General features: G+C 43.6%; 1 protein-coding gene across 1 annotated transcript in view; it reads right to left on the reverse strand.

Annotated features, from left to right (window-relative positions):
* GMDS (GDP-mannose 4,6-dehydratase) overlaps positions 1-14,840 on the reverse strand; it is a 687,968-nt gene that overhangs the window by 91,719 nt on the left and 581,409 nt on the right. The gene's annotated exons all lie outside the window — the stretch shown is intronic.

The raw sequence follows: 14,840 nt of genomic DNA on the forward strand, positions 1-14,840 counted from the left end.
TGTTATTCCTTCCTTAAACATCTAAGTTGCCACAGTTAAGGATCCCGACAATGGCCCCTCAGGTCTACACTGCGCACTACACAGGATGTGCTTATGAGCTTGAAAACCAGCTTTTCACTGGAATTCCATGCTAGGTACCCGATTTTTAAAGAAATAAAGCTACTGGCTTACTGTTGACCTCTGGATTTCAAAAATCTAATACCCAAACAGAAAATACTATATAATTTGAATTATCCTTATAAATGAAACATTTGGCAAAGAAGGGAAAGAAATTACAAAGTAATGTTTGACTTTAATGCTTATTCCCAGAGCTAGTTTGCTTTATCAGCTGAAGATAAATCCTATGATAAAAGGATTCAGTGGGCCTGGATCAGAGTCACAGTGGGGAGTAAAGAAAAGAATAGAGCTTTAAATGAATTACTCATTGATGTGACCCACAAGTGCTATTGAAGATGAATGTTCCATGTTGGCCACAGAATGTTCCATGTTGGCCATTTTGGACACAGGTTGGGTATTAGAGACAGAAGCTGGCCTCACAGCTTCATTTCTGAGCATCCATCTGAATGTTCTATTCTCAATTAACTCTTTGGCAGCACAGGGATACCATTTCATCATTGGAGAAGTAATAAGGTTACGAGTATGCTAAATTTCAATGCACTCAAGGCAACCATGAGAACATCCCACAGCACAGAGTTATAGCACAATGTGTCGAGCCCAGCAACACTGGGCCACCTGCATTTCCCAGGACTTTCATATTAATTGACTAAAAAAGGAATGTTTGATAACTTACTTCTTTGGTTTCATCTCTTACTGTTGATCGGACTGATTTGGCAGGATCAGAGCTAAGGTTTTGGAAAATTCACCTGGAAATGGTATGTGGATGCCTTAAACTTAGAGCATGTCAAGGAAAATGCTGTGAAGTGAGAAAGCCTACAGTGATGAGGAACCTGCACATCTCTGATGGACAAAGACCACATTTTGGCTAATATCCATAGTGAGGAAGAATAATTGGTAAAGCCATAATTTTAAAAAATTACCTATCTAATTCCAAAGGTAATTGTTTAAGTGAAACTTTTTCTTTGGTTAGGCTTTCAGTAAATAAGAGGATATTTGTATCATACTCGTAAAAGCATACTTTAATTTTATTTTTGTTTACATTTTATACTTACAAAGAGAAACAAGTTCAACATCTACCTTTCTGAAAGTATTTCCAACTAAGCCCAAAGGGTTTATAAAAATACTGCTCATAATTTTGCTATTTTTTTCCCCATTGTAGCTAGGCACGTAGTCTACCATGCTGATTTATGTGTACTCATATATCTAATGCCAGCCTTTCTGTTGGTAAATCTGCTTAGATGTCACACACTTGAGAACTGATGACTCAGATCTATCTATAATTACATTTTTTGGAAACCACACATGAACACACATTCATATTTAAGTTGCTAAAGCCTTAGGAAAACTTGGAGAACATTCCATGACTGGGGAAGGAGTGTGTGGACAGGAAAGGGATGAGGCTAAGCCATGGTGTCTAGACCAGGGGTGGGCATACTGTTTCTGTAAAGAGCCAAAAAGTCAATATTTGAGGCTTTATAGATCACATACATATAGCCTCTATTGAACTTTCTTCCTTTCTCTCCTTCTTCCTCCTTTTCTTTCTTCTTACTTCGCAGCATCTTTTTTTTTTTTTAAACTACCCTAGAACTATAAAAAATCTCCTTAGAGGACAGTAAAAATCAGGCCTCAGGTGGGGTTTGGCCTGGAGGCCACAGGTTGCCCATCCTGCTTTAGGGGGTGAGTTAATGGTATAGCCTCCCCCTCAACTAAATCTCCTTTCACACCAACAGCTTGCATCTTTGGACCAGCATTAATTTTCCTGTCTACTGCTGATTCTCTTTGATTGCTCCACAGTCATATGCTAACATGTAAAATTTGTAACAGTAACTGAAATGGAAAAGATGAAAGAAGTAATCTGCAAGTTAGACCTGAGTTTGAGGCTTCCTGGGCACATGAGCTCCCGGCATGCAGGCCTTCTCTGTCTGAATGCTGCCTGCTGGGCTGCCACTTTGCAAAGGCTATGTACAGTCCAACCATCTCTAAGGGCATGGCACTGCCTCAATGAATAATATAGTTGCACTGAATAATCAACTGCAACCAGGAAATGGCTCATAGCAGGACTGAGTTGGCAAAAACCACTTTCTAATTTCTACTAGATCTATATGAGGGCAGTAAGCAAAAGTTTCGGCTAAAGGCCAAAAACCATTCAGTTACAACAATATATGAAGCACTTGTATTAACAAGTAGAAGGTAACAGCTAACTTGTCCTAACAAGTAATGTTATGACTCAAAGCAGAGCTCCATGTTCATGAAATGATGATACCTTGACAGGGAGTAAAGGATATAACTAATTAACAGGGATTGCTAACCACTAATTTAGATCAACAGCTCACTGAGCAGGAATCCTGTATAATTCAATTTTTAAAATAAATTGTTGGCTTCTAATAAGCATTAAAAAGCACTGAAGAATAGCAGACTTAAGCACATTAAGGCAAGATTGGATGCTATTAAGATTTCCAACTAGGAACCCCTTTAAGGAACACCAGTCACTGGGTACATCCAGTTGAAAAGACACAGCTACGTATAGCAACCGGAATATCACAAAGCTCTCAGAAATTATTTTAAGAAACACTATTTCATTAGGACACAGATATAGAGATAGATTACCAGAGGCTAAAATTTAGCAAATGACATAACTAGTCCTGGAGAATTATTAGGTTCTGGATAAAGATGGCCATTTGCACACACTTTTGCTCCTTCCAAGATTCCTTTCAAAAAAGGAATAAACCCTTAAGGGCTAAAAGAACAGGAGAGAAAAGAGGAACCAAATCCCAGAAGGTGGACAGCAGCTGAATGAGTGTTCAAGAACTTAGCAGGAGCCCCAGAAAACAGACTCCAAAGCCAGTGGTGGTAAAGCCAAGAATTAACCCAATTTACACCTGCAGGAGCCCCCAAATTTTTAGGAAGTGTGAGCTGAATACAGCTCTACTGGAGACATAGTCTGATGCCCAGTTACCTCTGAGATACCACAGTACTTGGCAGCTGCCTCACCCTTTCTGGAGAAGAAGGTCCCAGGATTGAAGGGTGGGATCACTGTGCTGAAATCAGGGAAGGATTAAGTATGTAAACTATATGTTGGGGTTGCCTAGCAACCTAGGGTGCTGGCTGGCAGGCTTGTCTCCTTGCAGGGAGGAGACTGGGAACGCTTTTCCAGTTGTCAGAGGTTCTCCACCTAAATGTCCAAGTCTCCCTATAGTGACACAGTCAACAATCTCCATGTTTTCAGGAATTCCCAATTCAGTTTTTAAACATGAGAGAAAACCAAGATTACCAGACAGACATGTGAGCAAAACCACAGATATGAAAGACATAAATCACAACAAAGAAATTGAAAAACAGCAACTTGAAGGAAATAGAACAATCAAGAAAGATAATTTAAAACAAAACAAAACCATAAACTCACATGCACCACCATTAATATGTTCAGAGACATAATGAAAGATATCAAAGAAACAAAAACAAGATATTATATAACAAAAAACAATTTAAAAAGATTTTAGAAATTAAACACAATTCAGAAATTAAAAGTTCAAGAGAAGATTTTAAGGAAATAGTTGAGGAAATGTCCCAGAAAGTAGAAAAAAAACCTGTAGATATGAAAAAAACAGAAGGAAGATAAAAAATCAGAAGATGGCCTCAAGAGGTCAGTATAATGGGCTTTCCAGAGAGTGTAGAAAAAACAGAGCAGAGCAAATAATTACCTAAAAATAAATGAAGAAAATTGATCAGAGCAAAAGAATGGGCATTTTCAGACAAAAAGGGAGCCCCCTCAAAATAATGGATGGGACTAGACTTGAACTTCATTAAGATTTTGCTTCAACAAAGGAATTTTTAAAAAGATGCCAGAAAATACGGGATACAACTCAGGAGAGTGGCTAAGAGAACCCTCCAGACAAACATGAAGGCAGGTCAGGCCAAAAGGTTCCAGAAGGGCCGCTACAGAAAGACATGACTGATAGAATAACTCACAAGTGGAGCAGAGTTTGGGGTAGTTAGTGATAAATATATAGAAGATAAGGCAAATGAAGTAAGATGACAATTGTTAGCTCTTTGGTAAAAAAATGACAACTGTGCAGAAAAGAAAATGTAATTGTGGATTTACTAGAATGAATAACATTGATCAGTCATGATAATGTAACACTAAGCTAACCTAAATTTAAATATAACAATAGAAAAAAATAATATAACAATAGAATATTAAGGGAAAGGAGGAATGGGGCAAGAGAAGGAAAAGAAAACAAACAAATACCCTTGTCTTGAATAAGAGGAGGCCAATAGATAATGTCTAGAAGAAAAAAAAATCAAGAGGCTGCAATAAAAATCTTATTTAGAAACATGGAGCTAAATGCCAGTGTAACAGAGTGCAATGGGGTTTCCAGAGAGAACAGAAAAACAGAGTAGAGCAAATACTTAGCTTGAGGTAAACAAGGACAACTGACCAAGCAGAAGAGCATACATACATTTGCAGGTGGAGAGGGCCACAGAATTTCTCAAGTAGCAGAGAGGATGTGAAAATGGAGGGGAAGGGAGGGTGGAAGGGAGGAAATTGCTGGGTTCTCTGACAATTCCTTGTAGAAGGATTGGAATTTAAATTATGTGCTAAATTAACTGGGAAAACAAAACTAACAATGAAGGAGAAACTCATTACCATCAAGAACATTACAGAGCATTACAAACCGCAGGCTGACTGACCAAGGCCCTCCCCAATTGCTCCCTCCACATTGCCTGCTAGGGCTCTGTCCACCAAGCCCTAGCTCTGCCTCAGGGTTTCTAATCTGCCCACCTGCCCTGAATACCCAGTACTTCCTGCCCCCCATCTCCTTCTTCCACTCTGCCTTCTGAACAACCACAGACATGCCTGCTGCCATACCCTCCATAGAGGAAGCCACCCTCCGGGCAGACTGAGGAGCTGACTGGGAAGAGCCAGGCACACTGCAGACTGCAGGAGAATGGGGGAGAGGTGTGTGCCAAGGGAGAAGGGTCTTCACTACCAGGGGCTGGGGAGAACTGAAACAGGACCCTCGGGTTTTGGCCCCTGGAGATGTTAGAGAGTGGCTTTGATGGAGGCCTTGGGGCAGAGACAGACTGGCCTGAGGGGAAGAGGAAAGGAGGTGAGTGGGGAGACAGTGAGGAGAGGCAGCTCTTTGTACATTCTGGCACAAGAGGAAGGGCAGGGTCTGGAGGGAATGAGTGTTTGGGAGGGGTACATTTAAAAAAGATGGTTGAATTTGAAAGTGTCAAGATGCTGATGGGAAGGAGCTGTAAAGAAGGACTGATGGCAGAGGAGAGAGGGATGATCCAGAGTTTCCTGAGAAGGCAGGAGTTTCTGCTCTTAGAAAGAGAGACAGGATATAATTTTTAGGTTCAGGGAGCACTATTTGAATCATAAGACCAACCTTAATTTCTAAAAGTCAGCATTGTGCAAAGGTGTGTGTGTGTATGGAACTTAGGTGTGTACAGGTCTTTTGGATCACTACTGAAATGGAAACTCCTTTGTCTCCATTTGCTCCCAGTCTTGCTCCATTTCATTCATATTAATAATGATAACTGTTTTTATTTATTTATTTATTTATTTATTTATTTATTTAATGACAACTGTTTTTAAATGATGGGTTTCAGCTCTTACATTGCAGTTAATAAATAATCCTATCTAATAAAAGAGTAATATGCAAATTAACCATCACTCCACCACACCCACCAGCCAATCAGGAGCGAGTATGCAAATTAACCCAGCCAAGATGGCTGCAGCCACTGAGAGAGCAGGAGGAAGGCTTGGGTTTCCCTGGCGATGGAGGAAGCCAAGCTTTCCACACACCCTGGCCAGCCCAGGCCTCCGCTTAAGGCTACAAAGTTTCAATTATAGAAGATAAAGAAATCCCAACAGAAATGGCGGTAGCCACGGAGCTTCAGAGAGCTTGAGGCCTGGGTTGCCCCCGGCGATGGAGGAAGCCAAGCTTTCTGCACACGCTGGCCAGCCCAGGCCTCCACTTAAGGCTACAAAGTTTCAATTATAGAAGATACATAAGTCCCAACAGAAATGGCTGCTTCCACTGAGCGAGCAGAAGGCTTGGCTTCACTCCAGGCTACAAAGTTTCGATTGTAGAAGATATATAAATCCCAGATATCAGCGCCTCCGCTTGGATCACCGGGGGGCGTGGCCGGCCTGCAAACCACCACAGGCCCCTCGCCCAGGTCACCCCATGCCCCAAGGGAACCCCCACCCTGATCTGGGACACCCTTCAGGGCAAACCAGCCAGCCCCCACCCATGCACCAGGCCTCTATCCTACCTAATAAAAGAGTAATATGCAGATTGACCAGCACTCCAACAACACAAGATTGCTGCCCCCATGTGGTCAAAGATCCTGCCCCCATGTGGACACAAGATGACCACCACAAGATGGCCAGCAGGGGAGGGCAGTTGGGAGGGACCAGGCCTGCCAGGGAGGGAAGTTGGGGGTGATCAAGCCTGCAGGGGAGGGCAGTTAGGGGTGACCAGGCTGGCAGAGAAGGGAAGTTGGGGGCAAACAGGCTGGCAGGGGAGCAGTTAGACATCAATCAGGCTGGCATGGCAGTGGTTAGGGGGTGATCTGGCCGGCAGGCAGAAGCAGTTAGGGGCAATCAGGAAGGCAGGCAAGCAAGCAGTTGGGAGCCAGCAGTCCTGGATTGTGAGAGGGATGTCCGACAGCCCGTTCATCCCTCAAGGGGTCCCAGATCGGAGAAGGTGCAGGCTGGGCTGAGGGACACTCCCCTCCTGTGCATGAATTTCATGCACTGGGCCTCTAGTCAACTATAACAAAAAATCTAAAATTTAAATCTATTATACACTGTTCATGTAGAAGACTGTTCATGTTACTTGTTAGAGTAATAGGGACTTTTCTTCTGTGCTTTCCATACAATGGGCCCTTTGTAAATGTCAGCTGACAAATCCCCAAACTCAGAGTCAGGTGAGTAGTCCAATCTGTAGTTCCTATGTGGGGGGAAAAGGAGTTTTTTGTTTTTGAACAATTTACAAAAGGTCTCATGGAGAAGGGTTCAGATGACACCCATCTCTCACAAGGTGGAAATGAGCAGAATGGGTGGGGAGGACACAGTCAATTTTATGGGGAGGCCTCCCAAACATCTTCTGTAAGAGTTGTCCATTGGTCAATATTTCCCTTGCTTTCTTCTTTCTATCAGGATCACTGAGAAACTATTAGAGAGGTTCTACTTTCAGGTGGTCTCTACTTATGTTTTACTAGAGGCCCGGTGCACGAAATTCGTGCATGGAGGGGGGTTGTCCCTCAGCCCAGCCTGTACCCTCTCCAATCTTTGACCCCTCGAGGGATGTCCAACTGCCTGGTGGGATCGGGCCTAAACGGGCAGTCGGACATCCCTCTCACAATCCAGGACTGCTGGCTCCCAACTGCTTGCCTGCCTGCCTGCCTTCCTGATTGTCCCTAACCGCTTCTGCCTGCCAGCCTGATCACCCCCAAACCACTCCACTGCCAGCCTGTTTGCCCCCAACTTCCCTCCTCTGCCAGCCTGGTCATCTCTAACTGCCCTCTCCTACAGGGTTGATCACCTCCAACTGCCCTCCCTTGCAGGCCTGGTCCCTCTCAACTGCCCTCCCTTGCAGGCCTGGTCCTTCTCAACTGCCCTTTCTTGCAGGCCGGGTGCCTCCCAACTGCCCTCTCCTGCTGGCCATCTTGTGGTGGCCATCTTGTGTCCATATGGGGGCAGGATCTTTGACCACATGGGGACAGCTATATTGTGTGTTGCAGTGATGATCAATCTGTATATTACTCTTTTATTAGATAGGTTAGAGGTCTGGTACAGGGGTGGGGGCCAGCTGGTTTGCCCTGAAGGGTGTCCCTGATCAGGGTGGGGTTTCCTTGGGGCATGGGGCGGCCTGAGCGAGGGGCCTGTGGTGGTTTGCAGGCCGGCCACGCCCCCTGGAAACCCAAGTGGAGCCCCTGGTATCTGGAATTTATTTTCCTTCTACAATTGAAACTTTGTAGCCTGGAGCGGAGCCAAGCCTGGGGCTCCCTCCTCGGCCGGCAGCCATTTCTGTTGGGGTTATAATTGAAACTTTGTTGCCTTAAGCGGGTGGGCCCGGCCAGGGTGTGCGGAAAGCTTTGCTTCCCCTGTTGCCAGGGGCAACCCTGGCCTGCTCTCTCAAGCTCCATTATGCCGCCATTTCTGTTTGAATTTGTTTACCTTCTATAATTGAAAATTTGTAGCTTGAGTGGAGGCTTAGGCCTGGCAAGGGCAGGCGGAAAGCTTGGCTTCCTCTGTTACCTAGGAAACCTTGCTCTCTGTGGCTGTAGCCATCTTGGTTGGGTTAATTTGCATACTCGCTCTGATTGGATAGTGGGCGTGGCTTGTGGGTATGGCTTGTGGGTGTGTTGGAGGTATGGTCAATTTGCATATTTGTCTATTATTAGGTAGGATTGTTAGGAAACAGGACTCGTATAATTAACTCAATGGTAGAAAAAAGGAAAGAAGACCAGAGGTTGTTCTCTTCTGCAAAGAATGGCAGTGGAAGGGATTCAACACACAGTGGCTTCTGCACGAGCCCTAGTGTTTCTGTGCTGTGTTTTTCATGGACCCATAACCGTGCTCTATCCACAAAACCTACCATTCTTTCTAAAAGACAGCACTGGTGCAAAGAGGTGTGTGTTTATGCAACTGCTGTATTTTGATTGATTTTAACTCAGCTAAGATGTCCCACTCCCAAGAATGTAAGTGGAGTTTCTCTTGCTTTACGGGAGTAAAATACATTGAGGTCTTACAAGGGGCTCTGGTGGGAAGGTGGAAATTCCAGGACTAGTGCTCCAGTTCTGTATGAGAGTCTCAGCCATAGTTCAGGGCTTTCTGTTGTCCGTACCTCCCCATTTGGCCAACTTTATCTATGCACCCCCTTCCTTCTCCCTCACAAATCTGTACTGAGTACCTACTAAGTGCTAGGCACTAAGCTAAGCCAGTAGCCAATGACACAGGCATGAGTAAGCAAGACATGGTCTTTGTCCTTAGAGGCTTAGAGACTAGTGGCCACCATGATGGAATGTATTAATGATAGCAGAAGGCAGACAGGGTGCTATTAGAGGACCAGCGAGGGCACTCAGCAGGACTTGGCTGAAGGTGGGGTGTGAGCCAGAGGAGGATGCCTAAGCTAAGACCTAGACAATAAGTGTGGGGAAGCAGAGGGTACAGTAGGTGTAGGTATCTCTTCATGCACACCAATGTGGTCAGGCTGGTCCAACCCAGCTTACTTGCTTGCCTGCTGCCCACATACAGTTTAATAACTCCTGCCTCCATGCCTCTTCTCATGCCATTCCACCCAGTTGGAATGCTTTCCTTCTTCTTAACTACCATTCATAACTCCCACTGTGGCTTGTTTAAGTCTACCTTTCTACGGATACCACTCCAGTCTTGATTATGGTGCTATTGCCTCAGTACTGATATAAAAGAGTTGCACAATACACAATCTATTTGTATATATTTGTAAAGAATGTGTTCTTATCGTCACCCAGTTAGAGCCCACACTTCTCAAGGACAAGAGAATGCCCTTCCATTCCCTTAGATGAGTTTGGCTTTGAGAGAAAAATGAAGTGGGCAGAGAGCATCAATTGTACATGACACACAGTGAGGGCTACCTCAGCCTCTAAGACACGGAAGACGTCAGGGCTCAAATTAGATCCTGCACCTGATTCAAAACCCACTGCCTCAGGAAAGGGCCACATCACTGTAGGCCATTATAGTTTGTGTGGTTTTTTTTTAATGGGTGAAAACCCCAAGTATCTTAGAAGTTATAAATATAAAATGATAGTATGGCTTAAATTTCCAGAGAGAGCGGGGAGGGCACAACACAAGGAAGAAAGAAAGGATGGAGTGAGGAGGGGGGAAACTCTTTCAATGGCAAATTGAAGCTTATATGAAAACACCAAATCTTTTTATTACTAGATGTTAAGTGTATACTTTCGAAGAGTATCTCCAGAAAGTTCTCATGGTACCTATATTCAGGAATAGGCTCTCTGCAGGCTTCTCACAGTGTGATTTTCTAGCTCCAGTGACAGATCTACGTGGCGGATGACTGTCTGGGAGCCACTTGGCAGCTTAGATTTCACTCACTTGGTAGGGACATAAAGGAAACAGGTAGCAAGCTGGTAAGGCGGGAGGTGGAGCTATCAGGGGCTCCCAGGCCGGAGAACAGATGCTGTGATCCTCTGTCGAGGAAGGGACGCTGGGTTCACCTGTGCACACCTTCAGGTGTGAAATCCCCAGAGGAGAGATGCATGGCCACATGATTTCCTTCTCCTAACTACCTGCTAAGGACCCTGAGATGTGCATCATGGGAAAATCTGTTCCTCAGAAATGCCTGACTAGAAGGATGTGCTTTTCCCATGTGCAATCCAAATCCAGCACAGCCTTGAGCCCAGCCATAGGAATGCAGAATCCACAGCAAACCTCCACACACCGCTTCCTCTTCTCACAGCCCTCTTCTGAGCCTCAAGGTCCAAGGCTCAGAAATCCCACCCATCACAAAACATTTCCCTATCAGGGAAAGAATACAATGAACACAAATGTCATTATGCCAGCCAGGAGGACTTTAGAAACACTAATGTGTTTCTTTTAATATATATAATAATTGTTACCCTTGTTGCTTTTACTGAAAATGTAGATACAGTACCGTAAACTATGATCAGTATTTCCCTGTCTGGCTCCACCCCATGCAGTAGACAGTGGTTCTTACATGGTTGCAGGCTACTCTTACAACTCTCTTTTCAAAATCTAATAAGATGAATGACAGAAAATTAGTCAAGACAAGAATTCGCCTGCTTAGTTTATGCTACTATCACTTTAATTGTAAAAGTGCTTCCTTTTAACATGACTTAGTAATTAATTAATGAGAACGAGAAAAGCAAATCAAAACACTAATGGAAAAAATCAACAATGCATCCTCCTTTGAACAAACAAACACACACCCTGCAATGTTCTTAGAAGAAAACATCTGTGGTCATGAAGGCACCTTCTCAATACTAATGATCAATTGGGAATTTAATTGTCAAACATGACCTTAACTTTCACCAGGATTGCATGTGGGGCTGAGTATCTTCCACTAACCCAAATTCAAATGAATGTGCTATCCTCTGAAAAATTCAAAGTAAAAATCACTTAAATGGTGTCAAAGACTTCAAGAGCAAATATTTGTGCCAATTCTAAGTATATAGATGGTAACACATTTTATAAGCTTTTCCAATGAAAATTACAACAGATATTTTCAAAACAGTAGCAGGAATGAGAAGTGACAACAGATCTGAAAACAGCTAAAGTGAGCATGTTCAGGTATTGACCAGTGTGTCTATATGAAAGGCATGCAATACGAGGTTAGTGCAAGTCCACAAATTCAGAGAAAGTATCTCTCATCTTCCTTGAAGCACACACAACACAGCAGGTGAAAATGATGGCAGGGAAGCAAGTTTTCTGTCTCACTTGATGGCTCTACTAATCAAGTTCTCCTTCACTCTCTATATCCAACTGTTCACCAAGTCCTGTTCTGTCTTCCTTGGGTCAGTCTATCCTCTCCATTTCCAAGCCTTTGTGTCAACTCAGGTCCTTATCATCCCTCCTCAGTAGCTCCTGGGATAGGAAGCATGGTGGCTTCCCAGAGCTGTCACCACCATGTGAGAGGGAACCATGCTGGAGGAGTTCCTGCTCACCTAACATGGGGAAATTAGGTTGACATTGGACACTCGTGGAAGGACATTCTGACAAGTGGCCTTTCAGTCTCCATTGGGGCTCAGTGAATAGATATTATAGAGCACCCACTGCAAGCCAGCTACTGTCAGCACTGAGGACACGCTGGTGAATTAGTGGACACCAGTCCTACCTCCTTTCCTTATAGCTAAAGGCTCCTGGATGGGATGGGCTCCTGGAACTAGGAGTAGTGCCACTGGGCAGGATGGGATATGCTTCCAGTGACAGACCAAAACAACACGTAGTGAAAATTATCCTTCACAGATCCTTCTGATCTCATGTTTTCATCAGAACTTGGGCCTCGGATGTTCAAAAGCCGAGGATAAGAATCTTGGTCTCTCTTTGCATTATGTTGGGGCTTCTCCTTCCCGAGGCATGCAGGCCCAGGGTTAATTGGGCAAGTTGTTTGCTTATAAGGTGTCTTCACTGTTTGCATGCACGCCATCACCTTGCAAAGCTTTTGAAGGATGAGAAGTACAATATAAAAGGCCTTTTGTTTCAGAGAAATGCAGTCGTAGACCCTGGCTCTACCACTCACTGCTGAGCAACCTTGGAGGGTACTTCACTATACCTCCTTCCTCCTCCGTGAACAGTATCCCCTGCCCTGAAATGGAAATGAATGGGTGTGCAGCACTTGGCATACTCTTGGCTATAATGAACATATTGTTTTGTCTACCTAGTACCACTTTTTTGCCTTTATTAGAGAAATAACATTCCCATGTTGGTGGAGGCCCCTGCTTCTTCCATACATAGAATTCTCTCTCCCTGACAACAGGACAATGCCTCAAAACATGCCCCATGCCCTGGCTTCAGTGATTGGTCTAGAGGTGATCACGGGACCCAGTGGGGACAGCTAGGATCCTTCCTTAGGATTTCTCTTAAGTGGATAGCTATCAAAAAGGGTTCTAGTCCTCTTTGACTGTGTTAGGTGTGTCCTCAGAAACACTATCAATGACATCCTCTGTCACAGGGACATGCTAAAGGAATGTAGATCGCATTGCAAGAGCAGTAGAGCCAAAAGGTAGGGAAGAATGACAGAGTTCCAGATCCCAGTCCCAAGTGTCCCTGAGGCCACGGGGAATCCAATTTCAGTCCCTTAAGAACAAAAGAATTCTGACGAGAAAAAATGCTCATCCACTTTTCTCTCCTTCCTAATATACCAGTAAATACTTTTCTCTCCTTCCTAATATACCAGTAAATACTTTCATTATGCTAAAGTCTTTGTTTTATTAGCACAAGTATTTCATTAAGAAATAAGAATTTATATATTCATCCATCACAATTTTTGGATGGATGAATATATAACAGTTTCCAATAACCTGGATCACACTGCTTGCCCACCCTGGTGATTTCTTGAGACCCTGTCCCACCCAACTCTTTCAGGGTCTGTTACACACAAACAGTTAGCTTCACCCTGTACTGTGGACTTCCTTAAAATTCTCAAAGGTCCGCAGCCCTTAAAAAGCAGTGGCTGGCCTCCGTGTGCCATGCATACTTTGCTAAGCAGCCGTAAGCCCCCATAATCATGGGTAGCTGGACTCAGTTTGAAGCACAGTCTCTAGAAGGCAGCTCCAAGCCAGCCCAACACTTTGTAGGTCCCACCAGGTGGTCCTGAGCCAGGCCCTGGCAGGAACTGACCTTGACCTGCAGTGCAGTGGATCCCAAGAGACCCCAAAAACAACAAACTCAATGGCCAGGCTCAGATCACACCAGAGCATCACCCAATTAATGGCACACACAACACAGCCAAAGGATGGACTTAGCAAACACCAGAGTCCTGCAAAGTGAATCACACTCTATGGTGTCAGCCCCTGCCTAACAGCTTGTCTGCTGTAGTCACAGCAAATCCTCACAGCTGGTTAGTGAATCTCACCCACTGATGTGCCAACAGCAACCAAGACTCAAATAAAACAAGAAGTCACAAAAACCCACACAAGGGACACCCCTGGAGCACCTGGCTCAGGTGACTAGGGAGACTGTGCCACTGGGCCCCACAGAACAGGACAAAACACCAGAAAAATAATGAAACAAAATGGAGGCAAGCAATCTACCAGATACAGAGAATGCTCACTGAATTTAAGGGAAGAGGAGATGATGTCCTCGAAAACTTCAACAAAGAGATAGAAACCATAAAAAAGAACCAGTCAGAAATGAAGAATACAATAACTGAAATGAAGAATACATTAGAGGGAACCAAAAGAAAATTAGTTAAAGAAGAGGATTGACTCAGTGATTTGGAAGACAAGGCAGCAAAAAGAAAAACAAATTAAAAAGTGAGGATAGTCTAAGGGACCTCTGGGGCAACATCAAGCATAACAACATGTACATCACAGAGGTACCAGAAGAAGAAGAAGAAAGAAAGAGATTGAAAACTCATTTGAAGAAATAGTAACTGAAAAGTTTCCTAACTTGATGAAGGAAGTAAACATACAACACCAGAAAGTACAGAGTCCCAAACAAGATGAACCCAAAGAGTCTCACATAAAACACATCATAATCAAAATGTTAAAGACAAAGAAAGAATCTTAAAAGCAGTAAGAAAAAAGCAGTTAGTTACCTACTTCCATATGACTGTAAGCTGGTTTCTCAACAGAAACTTTGCAGGCCAGAAAGGATTTACACAAAACATTCAAATTGGTAAAAATCAAGGACCTACACAACCAAGACTACTCTATTCAGTAAGGCTGTCATTTAGAATTGATGGAGAGATAAAAGAGCTTCCAAGATAAGAAAAAGCTAAGGGAGTTCATCAACATCAAACCAGTACTACAAGAAATGTTAAAGGTATCTTTATGAAGAAGAAAGGTAAAAATATAAATGATAAAATGGCAATTGCTACATACCTATCAATAATTACTTTAAATAAGTGAATTAAATGCTCCAATCAAAAAACATAGGTGGCTGAATGGATAAGAAAATAAGACCCATACATATGCTGCCTATAAGAGACTAACTTCAGATAGAAAGATACACACAGGCTGAAAAT

Source organism: Cnephaeus nilssonii (assembly GCF_951640355.1).
Source record: "Cnephaeus nilssonii genome assembly, chromosome: 7".
In the NCBI taxonomy this organism is placed as follows: Eukaryota; Metazoa; Chordata; class Mammalia; order Chiroptera; family Vespertilionidae; genus Cnephaeus; species Cnephaeus nilssonii.